The sequence below is a fragment of the Coenobita brevimanus genome, chromosome 33 (assembly GCF_032717465.1).
Source record: "Coenobita brevimanus isolate Jiangsu-jjx chromosome 33, ASM3271746v2, whole genome shotgun sequence".
NCBI classification, from domain to species: domain Eukaryota; kingdom Metazoa; phylum Arthropoda; class Malacostraca; order Decapoda; family Coenobitidae; genus Coenobita; species Coenobita brevimanus.
In genome coordinates this window covers 5,308,461-5,330,593 of record NC_136986.1, presented here as the reverse complement: position 1 = coordinate 5,330,593, position 22,133 = coordinate 5,308,461, and positions in this window count along the sequence as shown.

The following is a 22,133-nucleotide window of genomic DNA, read 5'->3' as shown; positions in this document are numbered from 1 at the left end:
ACGATAACGTAAAAGGAATAAAATTAAAACACTAAAAGCACTAAACACTAAAACTTACAAAGGAGTCTGGGTGCCTGCACAAAGGAGAGGATTCCCCCATACCTCACCATAGCACAAGCATCCTCTCCAAGCACCGGGCTGTGTTTGTAATACCGTAGAGAAGACGTAACATGAGGGACAGGGTTAACCTCAATCCGATGACGTCATTTTCAAATTTATCAGGCCTTCACTAAACAGTTTTACTGCAAGTACGAAGGATATTTATTGATGAGTTTACTGAAAGTCATAATTATCTAGTCCATTACAAGCCCCCCAAAAACCGTCAAGATTATTAACCTGGTTAGGCTATTGCGATGGTGTCATAAGTTTATTGTTACCCCCAGAAAAAAATACTAAACTCAGGAAGAATTTCTCGTATTCAAGGGGTTCATGAAAGCTACATCTGACCACCCAAGATCAGGTTCAGATTGTTTTCTCCCAACCTCAATGAAATCGCCTGCAGATTTCAAGATCATATTATGAAAAATATTTATTCTTATATCAGCAAAACCAAGTTCCTATGTTTATTCATTAACTATATATATATATATATATATATATATATATATATATATATATATATATATATATATATATATATATATATATATATTAGTTTTTTTAGTTTTCGCACCTAGGATAAACTTTTCGCAATAGGATACACTTTTCGGATTGGTGTTTGTATTTTCGTCGGTTTAGGATTTCCGTAACTGCTGTTCCTTGACGATTTATTTTACTTATCGGGATACTTTTTACTGTCCTCCTCTGCTCATTAAAATAATTAAAATACTATCATTCCCAGCACAAATTAAATACAAACTGATATTAATCAGCCTAGTCTAAAAACAAATCGTTAAGGAACAGTTGTCAGGGAGCTTCTTTTCTTCTGACCCTGGACGAGTGACATATAGTCTTCATTAACTTCACCTCTACTAATGGTCTGTCCCAAAATAATAACTGCCAGCAGGAAAGTACAGTGTCTCGCATATCCAGGAGGAGGTGAGGCGGGTATGGAGCGAAACGGAATGAGATGATACCTGGGAAAGAGAGAGAGAGTTGAGAGTTGCGGTCAACGATCTGTAGCCAGAGAGAGAAGTGATGTGACCAGAGTAAACGGTATAACAATCAACGGTGTCTAACTAGAAATTTGAAGTTGATGTACAGTGTGGTTGAGGAATAAACATGAGGAAAATAAAGGCAGACATAATTCCCCACTACAGACAGGAGTATTGTATATACATTTGGGAATATGTTAACGAAGCACTAACTGGGTTCGCTTCTAACTAAGTTCGGTTTTAACTAACGAGGTGCGTTTCCAGTCTGTTATATTAATTCTCATTGCATATATAGTCAGTTACAGCACAACATAGAGAGTACAAGAAATTTTACTAGGTTAAGATGATAATAACATCACTTTTAAACTAAGTAATAGTATTTTGGTGACGTACTGTAAAGTTAATTATGCAGCCAACCGTTATTTAAGAGAGAGAGAGAGAGAGAGAGAGAGAGAGAGAGAGAGAGAGAGAGAGAGAGAGAGAGAGAGAGAGAGAGAAGTGTGTGTTGTAACTATAAAAAATCACAACACGAAGTATTAACACACCTCTTTAAGGGCATGGCATGGCCTACCTTGTCTTCGTCAGGTTTCCAAACAGCAGAAACTTCCATCACTCGGATACCTTCCCTACTGAGTGTCTTCTCGATCATCTCACTTTTATACATCAGCGCCAGGCACAGAGCGACGACGCAGAACATGCTCTGCTCTGCCGCATTTTGCTTGGCTTGACATTTTGTTTTCCGGGATGAATAAACAACGTGACGAGAACAAAAACAGCAAACTTACCTTAGAAATAACAGTAAATGCCTCCCAAGAGAACTGATCATTGTTGTTATTATTCTTTCTTTAGTGTATTGAGGCTTGAAAATAAATATTGTGGTATTTGGAGGAATATTTTAGACCATATATCCAAAGTTAGCCTCACGTATGATGTCATATAAATGTAAAAGAACATAGCCTCAAATGTCCCTCTAGTTATGCTTCCTCCAAAATTATCTGAACAGTAGAGATTAATACATTATTCTTTTGGTTAATTCATGCAAAATATTTACGTAACACACACAACGAAATATGTCATATATAATTCACATTAAATTGTACAAGGAAAACAGAGCTACCAACAGGTAGCAAAGCCCTCACGCAGCTGGAATGTGTGTGTGTGTGTGTTCTTACCTTACCTAATTGCTCTTACCTAATTGTATCTTTACAGGAATGAGTCAAGCTCGTACTGTCCCGTGTCTTAAACCATATTTATCGTACATATCCTTAAATTTTTGAATTGTTTTAGCACAGACTATTTCATTCGGTAGTGCATTCCATTGATCAATTGCTCTGTTTGGGAAACTGAATTTCCTTACGTCTTTATCACCTCTCTTCTTATGCAGTTTTTTTGCAGTGTCCTCTTGCTGATGCTTCTCCATATGTTAAGTAATCATTTATGTCTATTTTCTCCTTCCCTGATATGCACTTATATAGCATTATCATGTCACCTCTTTTCCTTCTCTCCTGTAGTGTTGGTAGATTCAGTTTATTTAGTTTCTTCATAGCTTAGGTCCCTTAAGCTTGGTATCCATCTTGTAGCGGCCCTTTGAACTTTTTCAATCTTGTCTATGTGTTTTTTGAGATGAGGACTCCAGACTACTGATGCATATTCCAGGGTTGGTCTAATGAATGATGTTATTATCCTTCTTAGCATGTCTTCATTTATGTATGAGAATGCTATTCTCATATTTGCAAGCAGTGTTTACGTGTTCCGTACCTTCTCGCTGATGTGGTCAGCCGGAGATAGTCTGTTATTAATAATCACACCTAGGTCTTTCTCTCTTTCTGATGTGTATAGGGTTTTATTTCCTAACTTATAATCCCAATCAGGTCTTTTTCCACTTTTACTAAACTTGATTACATGACACTTGTCCGCATTGAATTCCATTTGCCATGTACTACTCCATTCATGAAGTTTATTTAATTCTTCTTGTAGCTCTTTACAAGAGTCTGTGTTAGTAATTCTCCTTTGTATTTTTGCATCATCTGCAAAACATATTCAGATGTGTGTGTGTGTGTGTGTGTGTGTGTGTGTGTGTGTGTGTGTGTGTGTGTGTGTGTGTGTGTGTGTGTGTTCGACAGATGAATGTTAATTTCTTACTTTATATTCAAGACTTAAACAAAGTATTTCATAACAAATCAAGATCATGTAAAGAAATACTCTTCTAACATGTCGGTCTGACACTAAGGAATCGGTAATAGTTTGGGACGTCGTGACATCAAGGTTTTCGTGCAAAACCAAATAATTGGCCAATCCATTATCAAGTCGTCCACTGTGACCCTATGTCTTATAGGCTGAATGCCAATGAATTTGTGATTTAATAATACATTCAAAGCAGAAAAAAAGATAAAGAACGCTGTACTTTTTTCCAGTGTCAAATTTCATTACTGTTGCCGAAAAAGTCCGACATAAAACACCGGTAGTAGAAAGATGAAACGTAATTATGAACGATTTTCTTCCAGCCCAAATATAGCTTTTTATTATACCACGAGCTACTTCTGGCCACTTCAGTCTGCAGATAGTAGAAATCTGGTAAGCACGCTTAATAATACACACAATTACATACGCAGCAAACAGTAAGGTACGGTCCATGACAGGAACGCATTGTACTTTCGCGTTTTTCATCTCGAGGAAATCTTTGCTGAAGTCGCATTGAAAAGAATTGCTGTACTCTCTCCCTTTGCCCTGCTACCATCTTAGTTAGTTCTACCTACTACTGCATTTCCTCTATATCCTTAAAAACTTCCCAATTACATACAGTATTTTTGCACCTCTATTAAATCAGATCGCCTCTAACGCTAGAAAACTTTGGTATAATCACGCTTGTTCTAATGCTGTTCGCAACAAGGAGAGGGCTTTTATAAGGTACCGGAGCCAACCCACCCCTGAATCACATCATCTTTACGTTTCTGCCAGGAATCGTGCTAAGTCTGTTCTTCACTTTGCTAAAAATAATTTCATCCGTACTAAATGCTCTCAACTCTCCAAATCGACTTCTCGCTCCTTCTGGCACCTTGCCAAAAACCTTTCTAACAACTTTACCTCATCATCCTTCCCTCCTCTTTTCTACTTTGATGGTTCTATGGCTATTTCTTCTACTGATAAAGCAGATCTCTTCGCAAAGACTTTCTCCTCCAATTCCACCTTAGACAGTTCCGGTGCTGTTCCTCCATCACTTCCTCCCTCTGACTTCCTCATGGCTGACATTAAAGTTTCTTTAGCTGATGCATTTTACTCATTCAGCCAGTCCCAAAGAAGGGTGACCACTCCCAACCCTCTAACTATCGTCCAATTGCTTTAACGTCCTGTATTTCAAAAGTTTTCTAGTCAATTCTTAATAGAAAAATTTTAAAGCATCTTTCCTATCACAACCTTCTTTCTGATCGTCAGTACGGGTTCCGTCAGGGACGCTCCACTGGCGATCTGCTCACCTACCTTTCAGACTTCTGATCATCCTCCTTTCGGGACTTTGGCGAAAGCTTTGCCATTGCACTTGACATCTCAAAGGCTTTCGATCGAGTCTGGCATAAATCTTTAATTTCCAAACTGCTCTCTTACTGTTTCTATCCTTCTATCTGTGCCTTCATCGCTAGCTTCCTTTCTGGTCGTTCTATAGCCGCGTTGTAGACGGCCATCGTTCTTCTCCTAGATCTATCAACAGTGGTGTTCCTCAGGGCTCTGTCCTATCACCAACTCTCTTCCTTTTATTCATCAATGACCTTCTAAGCTGTACATCTAACCCTATCCACTCATACGCTGATGACTCCACCCTTCACATTTCCATTCGGTTCCCGCAACGCCCATCTCAGCAGTTATTTCAACAAACAAGGGATGAGGCTATGGCACACCTAATGTCTGACTTGGCTCGTATCTCTGACTGGAGTATAAATAATCTGGTTGTTTTTAATGCATCTAAGACTCAGTTTTTACACCTATCAACCCGACAAAATCTTCCACGGGTATAACCATTACTGTTTAATAATATTCAGCTTAATCCTGCATCATCCTTGAACATGCTGGGGTTTTCATTACTCGGGCCTTATCTTGGAAAAATCATATTACATCTCTTGTAAAATCTGCTTCCAAGAGATTAGGTTTACTAAGCCAACTTCATTCTTTCTTTACCCCTGCAGAATTGTTGACTCTATACAGGGGTTTTATCCGCCCCTGTGTGGAGTACAACTCTCATGTGTGGGGAGGCTCCCCACATACAGCTGTTATCAATAGGGTGGAGTCAAAGGCTTTTTGTCTCATTAACTCTCCTCCTCTTACTGACTCCCTTCAACCTCTGCCTCTTCGCCGCACTGTTGTATCTTTATCTCTTTTTTATCGCTACTTTAATGGTCACTGCTCCTCTGAACTGTCTGCATGCATTCCTCCACCTCTACGACGGGCACATAGCACCCGCCTAGCAGCAAACTCTCATCCCTTTTCTGTCCAACTCTCTAATGAAAGAGTTAACCGTTACTCCCAGTCTTTCATTTGTGCAACAGGTCAACTCTGGAACTGTCTCCCTCTGCCTGTATTTTCTGCTGCCTATGATCTCCAGTCTTTCAAATGCAGTGTGTCCAGGCATCTCGAAATGATCGGATCTTGAATTTGTCTCTCTATTGTATTTTGTTTTTCTCTTGGAGGGAACTGTTACTGCGGGCTCATGGCCTTTGGTTCCTTCTTCCTTGCATTAACCCGCCCCATCCCGACCACTTTTCCACCACTGACTCCCCCCAATCCCGACCATTTTAGGAAAATTTTTTTTTTTGGCACAAACCTTCGCTTTTGGTGAGAAACATCGAAAATTCATAGAGAAATCGCTCACCTGAGGTTTTAAATACTCATTACAGGTAGGAGTGCCTCCTTACCTTACTGGGTTTTCCATCAGGCTGGCACCAAAGAAAACGAGTTCTATGGGAGGATAACTATTTCACACCACTCATAAACGGTATTTATTAATTTACTGTTACGAATTTATATGTAGTACAAGAGTATATTGGTTTTCAAGCAGTAATATAGGCATTATAAGCATTGTTTCACTCACTAATACCTGACCTTTTTTTGCCACATTACCTGATCATCATTTCTAACTGTTTCTTCCTCTAATGCTATGTAAAGTTTGTCCTCCACATTGTCATTGATTGGGGAATCACTCTGGCCCTGAATTTCGTACCGTGGCATGACATGGCTATACTGGCCAGGTCACTGATAACAGGTGAATTGCTGAGACAATGGCATGCAGGGGGGGGGAGGAGGTCATGCTTGGTAAGGCATTGTCCCTGCTGGCATCTTGTTGAGGAAGGTGTCACGTGTATACGTACCAAAAATGACTCGCGAAAATTGAAAATTGTGCAAATTAGGGACCTTGCAATTTTTTCGCGTTTATGTACGTCGATGGGATTGGCAGTGACAAAATGTGTGGACGTAAAAGAACGTTGATGGGACGCCGCGGGTTAAAAAACATATCTATACACTGTGGGTAATGCTGTCTGCAGGTGACAGTACACTGACAGACAACCCAAATGGTTTTGTGTAGTCCAAACAACCGCATTAAGGCCTGGAGGTCTACTGGTGAAGGTACTACGATCGGATGTGGCCGGAAAGGCAACCGAGGAGTGTTTCGATTTTACTGGCAGGCAGTGCCGGAGACGATAGAGCGGCCTGCAGTCCTAGTGGACCCAGGTTCGTATCCTGGTTGGGGCAGGGAACAGTATAAGGATTTGAATTTCTTTGAAGCAGATTTTTCTGATCTGTCATAGGACCAGCCGACATGTCGTAAAAATAACCATGTTAATACCAGTATACTAGTCCTGTATGAGATTCCCTTAACATGTATTCACTACTGACTTTGGATGTCAGCGCCGAAGTTGGTGGTATGTGGAAATGCATTGTACTGTACATAAAAGGACTGATGGGCTTCAGGAAACGGGCTGTGAAGCCCATGCCCATAATCGGACAAACATACAAAAAATGGTCACATAATATCGTTCAGGGGCAATAAAATGGTCAGTCACGCTAAATGTGATGAAGTAGCATGTCCCCAGTTCCCTAAGCTCCTGATGGGGTAAAATTATTGCATGAGAGACAGAAAGGCAGACAGACCTCTGAAACCACTGCCTGGAAAGAACTGGCAATTTTCAAAATGACCGCAAAACCGTAGCTAAAATCGATCTGCATTGGCCTGAATGAATTTGATGAGTATGTTGCAAAATGAATTTTTCAGATGTGACGACAGGGGTCCTGAATTATTTTCTTTTGGAAGTGAAGCTAACCTGAATAAACCTCAGTGAACTTCCGTTGACAGAAATGGCCTTGACCTAACCTGACTGAACTTAAACATATCTGACGAGTCTTATAGTAATCAGCATGTATAATAAAAACGACCTTGGTATGATTAACTGAAGCTGAAATACCCTAATTATTTCCAAATTTACTTAAAATTATAGGTAAATTTTAGTAATGGGCTTAAAAGAACCAGACTTATGTGGCCATATGAAATTTAGTTATCCTTGTTGCACTTGGATCCATGAATATGTGCAACGCTGAATCTGTTCAGCCAGTGAAACTAATCTTTTCTGAGCTATACCCTCTTCCTATAAGAATTCTAGGTAAACATTCAGCAATGGTAAAATGACAGTGTTGGGTTGCCCGTCAGTAGTAAGCAAGATCACAGACTGGGGCATGAAGCAGTTTGAGGCTTTTAAATTCCTGAAAACAAATCAAATTGGGCATCGCAGTAAATATATAAGTGTTAAGCCTGTGGAAGAAGACTGGTCGTGTGATTGAGTGTAAGGTAGGCAGGGTAGGGTCTGTACGATACTGCCAGAACTAAGAAAAAAATAATTAGGACAAAGTCTTATCAATATTGGATTTTTAACCCTAGAATGCTTACGTCGGGTAAATTTCCCTGTTCGTCGATTTAGTTATTTGCTATTTTGTTATGATAAGAGCTTTGGAGCTGTCCTTCCCTATACCTTCAATCCACCCTACCCCCTACCTACATAGATAGTGGTGTGGTTTCATCTCGCATTTATCACCATGATATTTGGGTTTAAAGTGTTTTTTACCCGACATTGCCCCTTTTTTCGTTTCCCCTATTTCAGGCCAGGGTGATATGTGAGGAGAGCCACCTACCTAGTCTTAAGCTTCAACGTCCCAAGGAGGGGGCCACCAAGCCCAGTGGCAATTGAGCCCATAGTTAGTGTTTTTTATTTTAATGTTCATGTTATAAAAAAAACAAAAAAAAAAACATTTTTTTTAGTACCTCCTAAATAAATTCAGGTAAAATTTATTTTCTTACCCTGATGGTTATTACTATGCAAGAAGGAAGTATATGAGTTACTTTTGATATCTGCATTGTCAAATTAAAAAAAAAAAATTGTCTAAGTATTTTTTATTAATTTTCCAAAATTGGGTAAAATTCTCCTGGCGAAAGCGGTACTGTGAGGATAATAACGTAAGCATTCTAGGGTTAAATACACAGTTAACATCTGACGTGGTTTTCAGGCTGAACAAGATAATGAAGCCCCCAGGCCCTGATGACTACTGATACTGATAAGAACCAAACATTGCAGATGAGGATACTGAATGGGTGGGTAGCAGTTATTTATCTTTGAAAAGTGTCTTTAGAGGAAAACTTCCTAAGCTAAAATGTTTTACGGTGTTATTTTTCTTTAATGCTACCACTGATTCACTGACAGTTTTCCCATTGTTTCTATCTTCACAGCCCTAGAAGTATATTACTTTTTTTTCATGTACTTTTGTAATACTCAGAGTTTTAGGTGAAACTGCTAATAGAACCAGTGTAATGATGGGAATTTTGTGACAGGTGGAGTTCTGCAACAATTTTAGTTACCAATGCAACGGTCAGAATATATTAAAGATATTGGGGAATGGGGATAGCTTGATCTTCTTTATGGCTAAGCCACCAATGTAATGCTCTTGAGATAAAATTTTTAAATTACCAACGTGGCTGTCATTAGGATACCTAGCTTATTTTTGAGTGTGAAATCCAAGCCTAACTGGAGTGATTTAATTCCCTACTCTGTGATAGGTCCAACCAAGTTAGTCGAAACGTGGCCAACCAGTTAGGCTCGAATTCCACTTAAGAGGGTAGCGTGAGTGTAGATTGGCTCGGATCTACGAGTCCATTTACTCCCTAGTACACCATGTGGGCTGCCCACTTCATGCTTCTTGGAGAAGGAAGTTGGAAAAAAACCCAAGATAAGATGTTGCATTCCCTTTAATTATACCCCAAGTGTTCAAATTCAATTTTCTCGATTCTCTGATTACTGATTCCTCTCACAATGACTTACTTTGAGTGATCCGTTTGGCTATATGAGGCGTCGTCCTCCTTGGTCACTAGTGGACTCGGAGAGGGTCGATATTTAACAATGTGAAACTCCACTATCTTACTGTTAATAAGACATGTTTATAATCACCCAATTCAGTTAACAAGAAGACTCAGAAGTTACAACCGGCTTAATGCTTTCAAATTCCTGTAACCTAAGAAGTAAGTTTATAACAGTTAAATCCACTCTGTTTACATTAATCCACCCTTGAATTACAATGTAGGAAATTCTCAGCCTATGTTAGTGAACAATTACACTCTGATACCTCAATGAAATAGAGAAAGAAACTCGATCATTTGTCCAATTACATTCCAGACTAAAACTAGATTTGACCTACAACAAAGAAGGGGGGGGGGGAATATAAGACATGTTAGTGTGATGACGTTGCTGGCAGACTATGACTTGGTCGGGGCTGAGGTCTGTGAACGAGACGTGAGATGGTTGCAGAATCAATCAAGAATTTTTCTGTTGGGTACAACTGTTAATCACTCTATTCTCCATAACTCACAACTTGAAGAGAATGGTCATTGTCAGTAATAGCCTTAATGTGGAAGTAAATGGGGGTGGGGAATATATAAGGATTCTTAGCACAGACCTGTGAATGAGACGTGAGACTGTTGAAGAATCACACACGATGCATGCTATGGTTTGTATAGGCTACGGGGACTACTCCGATTACATCTGAGGGTGTCAACTTCTCAGTTGCTGTTATTCCTTAGCAACCATGTCATGAGCCGTTTACTTTGCAACTGACCTTTTTAGAGTTTATAGTATTTCCTCTGGGAAACAAATTTTAGCCATCAGAGTCCTCTTAACACACACCAACACACGTTCTGACGATGTGTGTGCAGACGGGACAGACTTTCCGACTTGACTGCAAGTTCCCTTTTGAACACACCTCCCTTTGACACTCTCCCCATACCTGACATAAGCAAAATCCCATATAGTATATATGTTTATATACTACATTTGTACTTGTTAAGTACAGTAGGTAGGTTTCCTCATGTGTCGTCGTGAGCCACAGTGGCATTAGTTACTTGTATGTTTAAGACTTGCCTTAAGAATTCTGAAATACTTGATGTCTTTATCTGAACCAACTGCTTCATTGATATTGTTGTTGTTGTTGTTTGTGGTGGTGGTGGTGGTGGTGGTGGTTGTGGTGGTGGTAGTGGTTGATAGTGATGGTGATGATTTGTTGTTGTTGCTGTTTTTGTTGTCGCAGGTTCATCTGAATATGAACTCAATAGACTGAATTTTAAAGTTGTCCTTTTCTTGAGATGCAGCATCGCTATTTCGGGGGACAGGATGTTAAGGGACGTTTATTGGAGGGGAAGGAAACTGTCCAATTATATCGATGCCACATCATGAAGGCTTCCTTTATTAATACCTCTCTTCATAATTGGCTTGTCAAATGTCAACAACACATTTCTGTCTTGCTGCACTGTCACTATTTCAATGCATGAAGGGTGAAGAAGAAAAACAAAACTCATTTGAATTTTCTGCTGTAAAAAAAATGGTAAAAAATACGTTAAGAATTAGAGTCATATCACTTTCAATTTATAGCATATTGATTGCCTAAGAGTTGGAAGAATAGATAATGATAACACCTTTCTGTTACGAGCTGTTACAGACGTAAAAAAAAACATGTGAATTACTTCGGGTAATTCACATGAGTGGCTGCACGAGATAGAAATGAGTGGACAAAAATTGTGAATGAATAAATGATGATGCAACCCTGAGGGGATATTCTCCTGCATTTGATCTGATTAGTTGATCAGGTCAGGTGTGGGTAAGAGGATGGGTCCATTATGTGGTAGGGGTAAACCAGCTGTCGGGCCCTGCTGCTGATGTCACTGATTGCACTGCGCAGTTGACCCTCGTGCGGTATGGTACGGTGAAGATCTGTCCCTTCTCCCCTTGGGACTAAGATGCAAATGGATGTGTTTGAGTGGCTGAGTAAATTGGGAGTGTGTCGTCCTCTCTCGGCTACCTCCCTTTCCTTGGGGGAAGCAGCCTAGGTATATAGATAGAATTACTTCGTTTTTATTTTCATTTTCTGAATCTGATTTTACATGCATTTCGTAAGAGTAAATTGACTTCTGAACTAGTTTTATTCCTATGGGTTAAAATACAATGTTAATACAGAGAGTACCCCTGGACGCCATTTCTATATTATTCATGTTTCATCCAAATGATTACTAATAGTATTAAAGCAACAGTAATGTTGCCTTAAGGCTGAAGAGGTCAGATAACAAGTTATGTTAATAGCCTGTTTCACACCAATAAAACAAAAAATCTGCCTGCAGAAGTTATATGGAAAATTAATCAGTCTAATGTTTGTCTCGTAAGTCCAGGTGTATGTGAAGGGTGAGGCTCCGACACCAGCAGCCTCTCCACTACAAAGACCACACTACCCAGGGTGATGCCCACCAGGAGAAGCAGCAGAGGTCCCTGCATATGGATAATAGACAGACTCCTGAAATTAGTTTGGCTGTGTTCTGCTTCCTCCTGCCCTTGCTGTTTTTTTTCTTCCCTCTGTTTTATTCGACTTTCATGTGCAGCGGCTTTCAGTGCTTCCTTTTTCCACTGCTCATACAGACCAGCCTGAAAACAGAAAGTTGGAGTTCTGTAGTGAGTCATGGAAGAACTTAAATTGACTTCGGCAGGTCCCAGTGTAGTAGATGTTCTAGTTTTTATGTAAACCGTGTAGGAATCTCTTAGCCAATAGTGTTATAACATTATATTTACTCTTGTGTATTCTGAAGCATTGGACATAATGAATTATGCATAGTCACCCGTTATATACAGAGAGGTATATGCACAGTGTGTAATGACAACACAACATATTAAGAATCGATTTAACAATTTGTTCTACAACTTTAATAACGCAAAATCGTCAAATATAGTGCATCAATCCAGTCTGGTCACTCCTGCCTGTCATTCAAATAAAGTGGCTGGGTGGACTATAGTTCAGGCAACAACTAAGAATACTTTGCCACCCCCTCGTACTTAGTGGTACTATCACCACATTTCATCGGGTTGTTTGGACTATTTCGATATACAATAACGTGGCCTAAAACAATGGGGTCGCTATTTGTCTCTATATAGAATGCTTTTGAACGGTCTGACCTCACCGTGGGGAATTCTTTATTATTAGGAACGTACTCTTCGTCCCCAATTTATCCTTTTTATACTTTGTGGAAAATGGTACAGTGCATGTGATCGAACAAATACGATAATTAGCGCGGTATTTTGCAAATACAAAAAGGATATCTTAGTGCAATGAAATGGGGGCCAATACTTTTTAATGATGCAAAATTCTTCATTAAATACTGTATAATGCATCTAAAAAGAATGTTTGCTACTTTGTTTCAAGGTGGAAATATATACAAGCACTTTTTTAAATATATGAATGGCAATATGTTTTCAAGTTACATTCATTAAAAATATGTAAAACACTGATGTTTCATCGCTGAACGGAGGCTTCCGTAGAACAGATTATGTCATTTAAAGTCAAATAGCTTTGGATCAAGCATGAACCGTATCACATTACCTGTATACAAGTAAATGCTAACAATCCTCGAAATTCTTAATAATCTTTTAATTTTATAATTATAAGCATTATTTTCATGCTCTGAACTTTTGATAATGATCATTCTTCGGTACATAGGCTGATATAGGACTAACATGATTTACAGAGCCATCTGATATATTCCTATGTATCTCCACTGTTACTGGGGGGAATACAGGTATAAATTTCAATAAATAACAAGTTTGCGCTACATATGGAAGTATATGTTACATTTTCAAGGGAAGCCCGGCACAGACTAACAAAACTGTCGTTTTACAAATGTGCTCCTACAGTCACACGAACAGCCACTGGAACAATCCATTAACACTTCTTGCAAAATCAGTCATTTATTAGTTTATGCTAACAAAATGCCTATATAAAGCATTACAAATGCATATTTTGGTCATCATAGAAAACTGACCATTTATTCCTCCCAAACATAGTCATTGTATAAGTAGATTTCACCGATTTTCGCCTATAAGATCCCTGGGATAACACAATATAGGAAAATGTTTCTTAAGCAGACACAGAAAGACAGAGACGGGGGGGGGGGGCAGGGTTGATTCACTGATTGACTGAATATAATTAAATCTGGCGGCGCAACTGCCAGGGTCATATGCCTCCGAACAACAATGTAAAAGACACCGTAAATACAATGTGCATATTCAAAATAAAATTAATACCCGTTAGTAGGAATAAAACACTCAAAATAATATAAGTATAAAATCTTACAGTAATTGCTTTTAAAAGTGGAAGGAGGTCCGCCTCATGAAGAAAATTAATAACATCAGTAAAATCGCCAGTGGCTCCCCCATGCATCGAGGACAGACAGTAGGCACCATCTTCCCCCTTATGCCTGTGGAGGAATCTCTTATGGAGGTCCCCCAGACTTGGACACTCGACCAGCAAGTGACGGACAGTAAGGGGAACAAGGTAATCATCACAGTACGGTTGAGTTTCACCACTCATCAGGAACCCATGTGTAAGCTGAGAGTGCCCAATACAAAGCCTGGCAAGAGCTGCCTCCAATCACCGAAGCATGGAGGGGAGATCCCTTGGCACAACCACTCTCAGAAAGATTTCTTTTTGCTTATTATGAGCAACTCCATCACAATGTCTCTATCAACACGTAGGAATCGTGGGCCGCAAGTAAGGTATTACATCAGAAGCAGGAACCGGGTAGTCGGTTGGGGCTATTGAGAAAATACAACTTTAGCTGATGTATCTGCTCTCTCATTGTCCACCACACCAACATGTGCAGGAACCCAACACAAGTCCACATGGCAGCCACGCTGGCCAAAAAGAAAAAGCCACTCTAAAATTCATAAAACCAATGGATGGGATTAGTATTAAAAGACTCCTGGAGTGAGGGCACTACGGGAGTCACTAAAAATCACAAAAACTGATTGGAGGAGAGTAAAAATGATTCTGAGAGCATATAATATCTTAGTCAGTTCCGCCATATATGCTGAAGTAATACCAGGAAGGCTACCGTCCCTACTAAAGGAAGGGAAGTCAACACCAAAGCCTACTCCAGTATCAGTCTTAGACCCGTCAGTATAGACGGGGACAGAACCTTCATGAATGGAGGCATTTTTTAACCTGTCATGTCCCGAACTATTTTGCACCTCCAACACCCCCCAATCCCGAGGTATTTTCGATTTTTTTTTTGGGGGGGGGCTAAAACCTCCGCTTTTGGTGAGAAACATCGAAAATTCATAGAGAAATCGCTCACCTGAGGTTTAAAATATTCGATCCAGGTAACAGTACCTCCTTACCTGACTGTTTTTCTAACAGGCTGGCACCAAAGAAAATGAGTTCTTTGGGAGGGTAACTATTTCACACCACTCATAAACGGTATTTATTTATTTATTTGCTACGAATTTATATGTAGTACGAGAGTATATTGGTTTTCAAACAGTAATATAGCATTATAAGCATTGTTTCACTCACTAATTCATCACCATACCTGATCTTTTTTTGCCACATTTCCTGATCGTCATTTCTGACTGTTTCTTCCTCTAATGCTATGTAAACTTTGTCCTCCACATTGTCATTGATTGGGGAATCACTCTGACCCTGAATGTCTTTATTGGCCAGGTCACTGGTAACAGGTGAATTGCCGAGCCAATGGCATACAGGGGGGGGGAGGAGGTTATGCGGTGTAAGGCAATGTCCCTGCTTGGCATCTTGTAGAGGAATAGAGGAAGGTGTCCCATGTATATGTATGAGAAATCACGCGCGAAAATTGAAAATTGTGCAAATTATGAACCTTGCAATTGCACGACGTACCAGTACGTCGTCGGGACTGGCAAATGCAAAATGTTGCAACGTATCCATACATTGACGGGACGTCTCGGGTTAAAAAGGGAGAGAGAGACACCTGAGAGGGAAGTGAGCCATTGTTACCAACAATGGATCTACAAAATGTCATATGTGGAAGTAGCCAAATACCCACCCTTGGGATCCAATGTGGACAAACTGCCAGTCTCGGAACAGAGAGGTTAATCAAAACAGACAGGACCCTGTAACCAAACAGCTTCTGGAATCTTGGACGGGTGTCATAAACAGAAGATCATGAATCCTGGGAGACAATGGCACAAGAAATTTGGTCCGGAATGCAATGAAGATGATAAGAACACCTCATCATCAACGACTAGTGCCTCAAATCCAAGGGGAGTACACCAGCATCCACCAACAAACTTGAAGTCAGGGATGACCTGCATGCCCCAGTTGCCAGACGTACATCATCATGATGCACACAATTTAACAACTGGACATGGGCATCTGTTGCAGAGGAGTAGACCTCACATCCATATTCAAGTTTAGGAAGAATAAGAGACCTATACAAGAGGATGATGGTCTGACAATGAGCACCCCAAGAGGTATGAGCAAAAACCCTCAAAAGAATCAAAGCTTTAAGACAAGCTGCCCTAACTGAAAGAATATGAGGAACCCAGATTAGCCGTTTATCATAAAGAAGGCCCAGAAATCGCGTCTCTTCCACACCAGGTATTCTCCGACCACGGAGATATAACTCAGGGTCTGGGTGAACCCCCCTGAGAAGAAAAAAATGTTTAGCCACTGTCTTTGTTAAACAAAAACAGAAGCCATGAGACTGTCCAGTCCGAAATTCTGTTAAGAGTCAGCTGCAACTTCCTTTCTATGAGAGACATTCTAGATGTGATGAAGGAAATTGAGAAGTCATTGACATATAGTGAGCCTCGTACACCACAAGGAAGTACAGTGATTAAGCTGCTGATGGCCACAACAAAGAGAGTAACACTAAGGATACTCCCCTGTGGTACTCCATCTTCTAGTGCACGGGCATTAGAATATTTAGAAAGCACTCCTCCCACTTGGACCCTTAAAAAATGGTTAAATAAAAACTGCTGAATAAAAAATAATAGGCAGGCACCCACAAAGACCAAACTCATGAAGAGAAAGTAAAATGCTATGATGCCAGGCAGTGTCATATGCCTTCTGATGGAAGAAGACTGTGACCTGGTGTTGGTTAGTAGACAAAAGCCTCACACACAGATGATTAACCCGCCCCGTCCCGTCAACGTATGGGTACGTTGCAACGATTTGCATTTGCCAGTCCCTGCGACGTACCAGTACATTGTGCAATTGCAAGGTCCCTAATTTGCACAATTTTCAATTTTTGCGAGTGATTTTTCGTATGTTTACACGGGACACCTTCCTCTATTCCTCTACAAGATGCCAAGCAGGGACAATGCCTTACACTGCATAACCTCCCCCCTCCCCCCCTCACGCCATTGTCTCGGCAATTCACCTGTTACCAGTGACCTGGCTAGTAAAGATATTCAGGGCCAGAGTGATTCCCCAATCGATGACAATGTTTACATAGCATTAGAAGAAGAAATAATGATCGGGTAATGTGGCAAAAAAAAGGTCAGGTATGGTGATGAGTTAGTGAGTGGAACAATGCTTATAATGCCTTTATTACTGCTTGAAAACCAATATATTCTCATACTACATATACATTCGTACCAAGTAAATAAATAAATACCGTTTATGAGTGGATAAAATAGTTACCCTCCCATAGAACTCGTTTTCTTTGGTGCCAGCATGTTAGAAAACCCAGTCAGGTAAGGAGGAACTCCTACCTGGATTGGGTATTTTAAACCTCAGGTGAGCGATTTCTCTATGAATTTTCTATGATTCTCACCAAAAGCGAAGGTTTTAGCCAAAAACTTTTTTTTCGAAAATACCTCGGGACTGGGGGATGTGGGAGGTGCAGAAAACCTCGGGACATGATGGGTTAAGAGCACCACCTCTCCTTCTCTAAACCTCACCTTCTTTTCCTAACTGAGACTCAGCTGTCTGAGGCAACTGACAGCAAACCCTTTTCAGTATCCTCCTACTTTCTCTATACTCATTTCAAAGCCAAAAGTGGCTCTTGTGTATATATATGCAACAACTTATCTTGCTCTCGTGTTCCTGAACTCGATTCTTCTGAATTCTCTACACTCTGGCTTCGGCTTTCCTGTCATTCTCTGACTAAATATATCTGTGCTGTTTACTTATCTCCTAATTCTACTGACTATTAAAAATTCTTTGACTATCTTCTACAGTGGAACACATTCTATCCATTTCTCCTTTCTCTGAAATCTCCATTCTTGGAGATTTCAATATTCACCACCACCTTTGGCTCTCCTCTCCTTTCACTGATCCACCTGGTGAACAAGCCTACACCTTTTCTATCCTTAATGACCTAGAGCAGCCTGTACAGCACCCTACCCGTATCCCTGACCGCCTTGGAGAAAGCTCCAACATACTTGATCTCTTCCTTACAACTAATTCTTCTGCTTACTCTGTTAATCTTTTCTCTCCGTTGGGCTCCTCCGATCACAACCTTGTCACCTTAACCTGTCCTATTGCTCCGGTACGGCCTGTGGACTCTCCAAAAAAACGTCGTCTCTGGCACCTTAGAGCTGCGGATTGGGAAGCCCTCAGGCAGTACTTCTTTGATTTTCCCTGGAATGATTATTGCTTCCATGGCCGGGAGCCATCTGGGTGTGCCTTGTGCATTATGGAGGTTATTCTCTTGGGCATGGAAGCATACATTCCTTTCTCATATTTTCTGACTAATGCATGAAAGCCGTGGTTTAATCACGCTTGTTCTAATGCTGTCTGCAACAAGAAGAGGGCCTATAAAAGGTACCGGAGCCAACCCACTCCTGAATCACATCTTTTATACATTTCTGCCCAGAATCGTGCTAAGTCTGTTATTCGCTCTGCTAAAAATAATTTCATCCGTACAAAATGCTCTCAACTCTTTAACTCAAACTCTTCTCGCTCCTTCTGGCACCTTGCCAAAAACCTTTCTAACAACTTTACCTCATCATCCTTCCCTCCTCTTTTCTACTCTGATGGCTCTGTAGCTATTTCTTCTGATAAAGCAGATCTCTATGCTCAAACTTTCTCCTCCAATTCCACTTTAGACGATTCCGGTGCTGTTCCTCCAAAACTTCCCCCCTCTGACTTCCTTATGGCTAACATTAAAATTTCTTCAACTGATGTATTTTCTGCTATCACTGGCCTCAGTACTAATAAGGCATATGAGCCTGATGGAGTCCCTCCTGTTGTTCTCAAGAACTGTGCTTCTGTGCATACACCCTGCCTAGGCAAATTCTTTTGCCTTTGTCTGTCAATTTGTACCTTTCCTTCTTGCTGGAAGTTTGCTCTCATTCACCCGGTCCCAAAGAAGGGTGACCATTCCCAACCCTCTAACTATCGTCCAATTGCTTTAACATCCTGTGTCTCAAAAGTTTTTGAGTCTATTCTTAATAGAAAAATTTTAAAGCATCTTTCCTATCATGACCTTCTTTCTGATCGTCAGTATGGGTTCCGTCAGGGACGCTCCACAGGCGATCTTCTCACCTACCTTTCAGACTCCTGCTCATCCTCCTTTCGGTGACTTTGGCGAAAGCTTTGCAATTGCATTTGACATCTCAAAGGCTTTCAATCGAGTCTGGCATAAATCTTTAATTTCCAAACTGCCCTCTTACGGTTTCTATCCTTCTATCTGTGCCTTCATCTCTAGCTTCCTTTCTGGTCGTTCTATAGCAGCTGTTGTAGACGGCAATCGTTCTTCTCCTAGATCTATTAACAGTGGTTCCTCAGGGCTCTGTCCTATCACCAACTCTCTTCCTTTTATTCATCAATGATCTTTTAAGCTGTACATCTAACTCTATCCACTCATACGCTGATGACTCCACCCTTCACATTTCCATTTGATTCCCACAACGTCCATCTCAGCAGTTACTTCAACAGGCAAGGGATGAGGCTACGGCACACCTAATATCTGACTGAGGTAAAAATAATCTGGTTGTATTTAATGGATCAAAGACTCAGTTTTTGCACCTATCAACCCGACAAAATCTTCCACAGGTATACCCACTTATGTTTATTAATACTCAACTTAATCCTGTATCATCGTTGAACATGCTTGGGGTTTCATTTGCTCAGGACTTGACTTGGAAAGATGATATTACATCTCTTGTAAAATCTGCTTCCAAGCAATTGGGTGTGCTAAGCCGACTCTGTTCCTTCTTTGCCCCTGCACAATTGTTGACTCTATACAGGGGTTTTATCAGCCCCTGTGTGAGGTACAACTCACATGTGTGGGGAGGCTCCCCACATACAGCTCTTCTCAATAGGGTGGAGTCAAAGGCTTTTCATCTCATTAACTCTCCCCCTCTTATTGACTCCCTTCAACCTCTGTCTCTTCGCTGCAATGTTGCATCTTGATCTCTTTTCTATCGCTACTTCAATGGTCACTGTTCCTCTGAACTGTCTGCATGCATTCCTCCACTTCTACGACGGGTGCGTAGCACCCGTCTAGCAGCAAACTCTCACCCCTTTTCTGTCCAACTCTCTAATGCAAGAGTTAACCGTTACTCCCAGTCCTTCATTTATGCAACAGATCAACTCTGGAACTGTCTCCCTCTGTCTGTATTTCCTGCTTCCTATGATCTCCAGTCTTTCAAACGCAGTGTGTCAAGGCATCTCGGAATGAATGGATCTTGAATTTGGCTCTCTCTTGTATTTTGTTTTTCTCTTTGAAGGAACAGTTTTACGGGTTCATTGCCTTAGTTCCTTCTTCCCCACATAAAAAATAAAAAAAATCGCATTTTTCAAAAACCATACTGTGCAGAAGATAGGAAGTCATCTCTCTCCAAAAACCACACAAGCCTAAATGAGTGTCTTTTCCAGAACTTTACATATACAACAAGTCAGAGAAATAGGCCAATAATTCGTCGCCTGTAGGTAGTCCTTACCTGGTTTGGGGATGGAAATATCTACAATAACACCCCAACAAGCTCGGAAACTCAGAAGAACGCCAGATCTTATTAAATAATGAGGGCAAAAATGAAAGGGACTCATCTGACTGGTGATATAACAAGCCATAAGGAACATCATCACAACCAGCCGAGGAATCATGGCACTGCAACCGCCTGGAGTTCAGTAAAAGAAAAGGGAACATCATAAGAGTCTCCCACAGAGGAGGCAAAACTGACACCACAAGACTGTAGGCGCTGATGGTCGCAAGCTGAAGGCATATCTACATCCTTCTGTGACACACTGCCGAAATGATCAACAAAAAACTCTGCAACAGCGAAAGCATCAGCTGCAGTTCCACCTGTTCCAGATGAAATAGGAGGGGAGGGAACAGCAAGTTTTATGAAATTTTCCTTTTCCGGTTCCACACCTAAATGAAGGAAGTCCTCGAACTGATTTTGGAAAGATAACTCTTCCAAGATGAACGCCAGGCCTCCATTAAAATCAGCCTCATATGAGCTCGTGCCCTCTGATACGCCACCAAATACTGAGGATCCCCACGTGATGGCAAAGTCGAGAGAAGGTGACTCGCTTGGTTCTCACTGCGGAACTGCAGTCAGAGTTTCACCAAAGAACTGGACGTTTAGGAAATTCACTCTTTGTTCTTGGAACAGATAATACGGCTGCTGAGTGCAACACGTCAGTGAAATATGACACATCCTCAGTAAGACAGCCAAACTTATTGACAGAAAGGGAAATGGAACTGAATACTTGGAAACGTGGCCAGTCAGCCTTATCCAGAAGCCAAGGAGGAAGACAAGGCTGAGGTCCACCTGCACTAACAGTTACGAGTAACAGAAAATGGTCGCTGTCATACAGGTCTGGCAACACATCCCAGGTAAAATCTAAAACAGCATCAACTGAGCATAAGGACAAATCAATGAAAGTAAAAGTTCCAGACTAGCTGTGAAAATAAGTCATTTTATTGGAGTTGAAAATGCCCAACTCCTCATCTTCGACTAAAGATGCCAGCATAACACCCCGACGGTTGGCCTGACTGTTTCCCCATAGTGGATGGTGGCCATTCATAGCTCCTAGTAACAGAAAGGGAGAAGGCAGGCCACGAATATGGCATTCCCCATCCACCCTTGCAATGGTAGCACTAGGAGGAAGATAAATGCTGCAAACTGTATGCTGCTGACATAATAACATTCAGACAGCAACAGCCTGCAGTGGAGTGGAGATGTCCAGATGACTGAATGGAATATCCTGGTGAAGGAAGACATCAGCACCTCCATGTCGACCTTGGTCCAGCACAGGATCAGAATAAAAGGCATGGTAGCGAGAAGGATCAGAATGAACAGCATCTCTTACCATGGTCTCCTGGATGTAAATGCACAGAGGAGTAAATTGAGAAACAAGATGACACAGTTCCTCATAGCTAGCACATAAACCCCGACAGTTCCACTGGATGATGGAACCCATAATGGAGGGATGATGATTAAGTGTGGGACTGTACACCTACTGACAAGGGAGTGATTTTGGATTGATGCTTAGGAATGTCCTTGGGAAGAGGCTTCCCAGCACCAGGAACCTGCATCCAATCTCGAACATCCGTGGGCAAACATGAGGATGAAGAAGAGGAAAATTTTACAACACTCTTCCTCTGAGGTGGAATAACACTTGGCATGGAGAGTGACTTGGAAAGTGGCTTGGAGGCAGCCTTGGGTGGTGTAGGACGATCAATGCTAACATCAGGAGCCCCAGAAGTGGAAT